The sequence below is a fragment of the Coturnix japonica genome, chromosome 26 (genome assembly GCF_054131305.1).
Source record: "Coturnix japonica strain WE chromosome 26, WE-NBRP24, whole genome shotgun sequence".
Classification (NCBI taxonomy): domain Eukaryota; kingdom Metazoa; phylum Chordata; class Aves; order Galliformes; family Phasianidae; genus Coturnix; species Coturnix japonica.
Window position 1 is genome coordinate 6106953 of NC_140688.1, and position 5480 is coordinate 6112432.

A 5480-nucleotide genomic window follows, 5' to 3' on the forward strand; every position below is an offset into this window, starting at 1 on the left:
TTTTGTTTTTTTTTTTCTGTTGTTGTTGTTGTTTGTTTGTTTGTTTGTTTGTTTTGGCCTTCAATGTAAGGGGGAGGAAGGAGAAGGAAGTAGGGGAGATCTTCCCATGACCAGACCTTGCCCTGTAGTTTCAGCCAGTTTAGAGAATTGATACGAAGTTTCAGAAGAGTTACTTATTAGCTACTTTGCATGGTATCTTTTGTAACAGTTCACAAGGTTATATTGCTTTGTCTTAAATAAATAAGTGAAAAAAAAAAAGACAAGAAAAATTAAACTGAACCACTTGATTTATTCTTGATTCAGTTTAGCTTATCAGAAAGAAGGAAAATAGAAAAGGATGCTTGAATACAGTTACAGTTACAAATAATATTTATTTATTAGCTTCATTCTGTAAATATACCGAATAAAATTGTTTTACAATTTTCCCAACAAAATGAACGTTATAATTAAATTTTTATATAGGGAAATGAATTACAAACAATTCAATTTATACTTAACAGGAAGTACAGTGCAGCAAGATACAAGAAGGCCAAGTTTCACTGGAGTGTGATGCGTTATGCAAGGAAATGAAACGGAAGGCGTCTGAGGTGGTGTATCCATTTTAGTTATGTTATCTTCATTGCCTTGAGAAAAGTTGGAAAAAACAGGCAGATCATTATTTTTTCAAGACAGTAATAGCAAGAAATGCAGTGTAACTCAGCGTACAGTTTAATTGCACATTTAATTTTTGGACTATTGAATCTGGCTTATTGCTGAGAATTGCACTACTTGTAGATAGTGTCAACTCACTTGATGAAACACTGTTTTAAGGTAATGCTCTATTACCTCTTTATTTTTAATGTACATTGGAACTGGAGATTTCCTCTTCAGCCAAGAAGTGCTAATCAATGATAATAAAATCATTACTGCTAGTGAGAGCTATAGAAGCACTTCATTTAGGCCTTACTTTTACTTTGAAGGTTAGCAAAGTGTTATCTTGTGTGTTCCTGTCACACAGTATTAGGTGACTGCCACAATTACAGAGAGCTTTCAGCAACTGCATGTGCTTTTCAGCCCATTGTAAACATGGATGCTCTCCAATAATTTTGTTTGAAGTAAAGAAACTGCTGCATAATCTCACCTAAAGAGACAGAATATCCACATTGTTTTTCTAGGCCTTTTATGGAAACATGAGGAAGTGGTGCATGAGCTGGTTAACTTTTATCAACTTAGTAGTATATGTAATATACTGATATATATAATTTAAATATTCAACCCAAAACCTCGTTCTGTAAAAGCTACATCTGTCTGTTTCTGCTCAGAATTTCAGGATTGTCAGGCAAGTTCTAAGACGTACTCTGTAAATCAAATTCTACACCTTTGCAATCAGCTTGAACACCAAGACTCTTGGAATATACTTCTAGAAAAACCAGCAGTAACAAATCATCCTAGTGAAGTGTGGAAGTGAGTTTATTGGGCATGGAGTGCATTGAAGGGGGGTGAATTCATAGAAGTCTGCATCAACAAAGGAGCACATTTCAGTGGGGTGCAGCATCAGCTGCAGTTTCACTTCAGCAGATATTTCCTAGTTTTTATCTGTACCATTGAATTCAACTGGGAAAATATTCTAATGCATCAAGCAAATGACTACAGGTTCCTGTGAGCATAGGAAGTTCCGCACAAACGTGTGCAGGAATCTTACACAAATACGACAACAGCAGCGTACAAAAGAAGCTACATTCTGTGTTCACTGGCCGATTTCTCTTTTGGAACTGATGTTCTGCCATTAGATGGCAGTGAAATACCAGGAGGGATAGGGCTGCAGTTTTTGCAAACCAAACTTTCCTATTTCAGGTATTCATGACTAAAAAGACCTTTGTGTGTTTTTCTGATGAGACACTCTGACATTATCTAGGTGAAATGAAATTGTTAGTGATATTTCATATATGGTTTAACAATTTAAAAAAAAAAAAATCTGAAAATCCACAAATGTAACTGCTTGCACAGAGCACGCTCTTTGAGCTGCGGTGTTCTTAAGCACGAGCTGGTGTGCCTTCTGCTTAGTCTTCAACAGCTCTTAAGTTTGTAGGAACAAATTCCATCTGTGCATACCTTACTTAGTTAATTACCATTTTTACTGTGCAAAATGTGATACATAAATATATATATATACATATATAGACTGGTTATTGAGATCAAGATGGTTTTTAACTTCAAGTTGTCAATCATATCATTACATCTTAGGGCATTCTATTACTCTGAGATCTAATTTTACTAAGGTAGTGTTAAGTGGCTGCAGAGTTGGAGGTCCAAGAAACATGTACAAGCAGCAGATACGCATACACTGACCCAGCACACTGGTACTGCCGTCACTGTAGTGATGCCTGACTGAGGGAATTTCAGAGATAGAGCTGGTGTCTTAATGTTTGATGGCTTTGCTGCATCTATATGCCTTTTTGTGTAATGAAAAATACTATTTGGCACTTTCACTGTCTTCAGGATTTTGTGTCCTGTCAATCACCTGCTTTTTACCTGATGAATCCAAGTTAAACATCTCTTAGCAGCTTCCCCTGGGAAACCAACTTTAAGGGCAGGGGTATAGAACAGAGCTGGCAGCTCTTTAAGGACACCCTTCTGAAAGCACAGCGGCTCTCCATCCCCCTGCAGAAGAAGTCAAGCAGGGAAGGCAGGCAGCTATCATGGATGTGCAAGGACCTGCAGCTTAAACTTGAGGGAAAAGAGGGAAATGTTCAGAAAGTGGAAGCAGTGTTGTATAGCCTGGGAGGAATACAGAGCTGTTGTCCATGTGTGAAGAGACAGGATTAGGAAAGTCAAGGCACAGATGGAGCTGAACTTGGCAAGGGGAGTGAAAGATAACAAGAAGGGCTTCTGCAGGTACATAGGCTGTTCGGTGGATTAGGAATCGGTTGGCTGGATGCAGCCAAAAGGTTATGATCAACGGTTCTGTGTCTGGGTGGAGGCTGGTCGCAAGTGGTGTCCCTTAGGGGTTGGTCTTGAGACAGGTGCTCTTCAACATCTTCATCAATGACAGACAGTGGCATCGAGTGCACCCTCAGCAAGTTTGCAGATGTCACCAAACTGAGTGGTGCTGTCGATACATTGGAAGGAAGGGAAGCCATCCAGAGGGACCTGGACAGGCTGGAGAAGTGGGCCCATGGAAACCTAATGAGGTTCAATAAGGCCAAGTACAGGGTGCTGCACTCGGGTTGGGGCGATCCCAGATATTTGTACAAACTGGGGGAAGATCTCTTTGAGAGATGACCTGTGGAGAGGGACTTGGGGGTCCTGGTGAACGAGAAGCTGGACATGAGCCAGCAGTGTGTGCTTGCAGCACAGAAGGCCAACTGTGTTCTGGGCTGCATTTAAAAAGGGGTGGCCAGCAAGGAGAGCGAGATGCCCTCTACTTGGCTCTTGTGAGGCCCCATCTGGAGTACTGCATCCAGGCCTGGGGCCACCAGCACAAGAAGGGGGGGGTTAGGATAGATATTAGAAGGAAGTTTTTTACACAGAGGGTGCTGATGTGCTGGAACAGGTTGCACAGAGAGGTTGTGGTTGTTCCCTTCCTGGAGGCATTCAAGGCCAGGCTGGATGTGGCTCTGGGCAGCCTGGTCTGGTGGTTGGTGACCCTGCATACAGCAGTGGGGTTGAAACTCCATGGTTATTGTGGTCCTTTTCAACCCAGGCCATTCTGTGATTCAGGACCCAGTCCATCCCATTGTTCTTTATGTATGTTAGGCGTTGCATTCTTTAGTTATTGTAGGATGAAAATAATGCAGGAACTGTGATTCAGATGCATTGTATGTTTATGTTTTAATATTTTCTGTGCCATTCTTTTTCCTTTAAGTTTCTGGCATTTAATTTGCTGTCTTGAATGCTATGTAACAGTTCTGTAGAGTGATCAGTTGCAGTTCCAGGTTTTATTTTTCATAAAACTTTCTGATGGTGAAGCAAATGTAATTGCATTGACAGTTTCCATTACAACAAGAGCAGTAGAACAATATGAGTATGCATTATCCAATATGTCATTTGGTACAAAAGTGGAGATTTCCTTTTGCTCTAGCAGTCAGGGCATATTTAACTACTTGGAATGAAGTGTGTGAGTGTAAATTACATACATAAATAAGGATTTACCCATCAGTGTACAGTGTGCTGAATTGAGGACTGAGTTACTGAAAGCTTAGAGTGACTTTATTAAGGAATTTTTCCCTGGTATTAATGAATATATATATTTATATTTTCCCCAGGTTTTATATTTGTCATTTGAATTTTCCAGTTAGTCAGAAGTTTAGTTTTATAACATGGTAGCGTCTCTAATGTTCCGTGTTTTTCAAACATGAATTGATAGAGGTTTTTCACAGAATGTTTTAGAATCTGAGTAAGCTCACAGCTCACTTGGTGAAGGTTTTGCTCGCTTTTCTGAGAACTGTTCTATAAATTATGGCTCTGTAAGATAATAGTTTTACCTGCTTTTACAACAGTTACTTATCACTTTGTATGTCTGGACAGATAAAAGAGGCAGAAGCCAAAGCTGTTATTGAAGAGGAGAAACGAAGACAACAGGTATCAAACTTAATTCTTCTTCCCCCCCCAACCTCGTTGTGTTAATAAATCACTTGACGCACGTGCAGCCCAATCTGTATACTTTGTATAGTGTTTCTCCCAGTTACTGCTTTCAGCTGTTATGTTGTCCTTAGGTATGTGCCATGGGTGATCTACAGTGGTTAAAAGCAAGTATATTTTCTCTTAACAGTTCTCACATCTGTGGGCAAAATGGTAATCATTTGATGTCGCATTAGAATAACTGTATAATGTATACATATATTTAAATACAAAATACTTCTGATTTTTATCCATCATTTTATAATTCCTTAAATTCACAGAATTACTAAGTAGCCTCTGTAAGGTTGAATTACTGAGTGAACCTTCTTACTTACTCCCCTTCGTGAGAGTGAAGAAACCTAAATTGGTCTCTGTCCTTCAAGTTCTGGTGGGAGTGGGAAATTTTTTTGTAATTGCTTGCTCTGGTGAATGTGTGTTGTCAGCACTGTAATCCAAGAAGCTTCTGTGCCAGCTGCGTGGAAATACTATCACTAATCTTGTTTCAGAAATTAACCGTAAGCTTGGTTGCTGGTGACAGCAAACTCAGGTTTATCATCTGGGCGCTGCAGCCTCAATGCACTCCTTCCAACAGGCTTGTATGCCTGAGACAGAGCACAGACCCCCCCGGTTGTACACCCCCCATCGGACCCCCCCCCACATTAGATCCCCCCTCATTGTATCCCCCCCCCATTGAATCCCCCGCCCTCCATTGGATCCCCCCGTTGTACCCCCCCCTCCCCCACTGAACCCCCCCCATCGGACCCCCACCCCATTAGATCCCCCCCATTGGACCACCCCGGTCTATCCCCCCCCATTGGACCCCCCCGGTCTATCCCCCCCCATTGGACCCCGCCGTTCGATCCCCCCCCATCGGACCCCCC

The 5480-nt window shown here is 41.2% G+C and overlaps 1 long non-coding RNA gene across 1 annotated transcript; it reads right to left on the bottom strand.

Moving 5' to 3' along the window:
- Positions 1 to 351: 351 nt before the first annotated feature.
- LOC146756786 (uncharacterized) lies at positions 352 to 5241 on the bottom strand. The gene is made up of 2 exons (XR_014937392.1): positions 4935 to 5241; positions 352 to 623 (listed from the first exon to the last, which is right to left on the bottom strand). It is a non-coding gene; the product is annotated as an uncharacterized LOC146756786 (long non-coding RNA).
- Between the last annotated feature and the right edge of the window lie 239 nt (positions 5242 to 5480).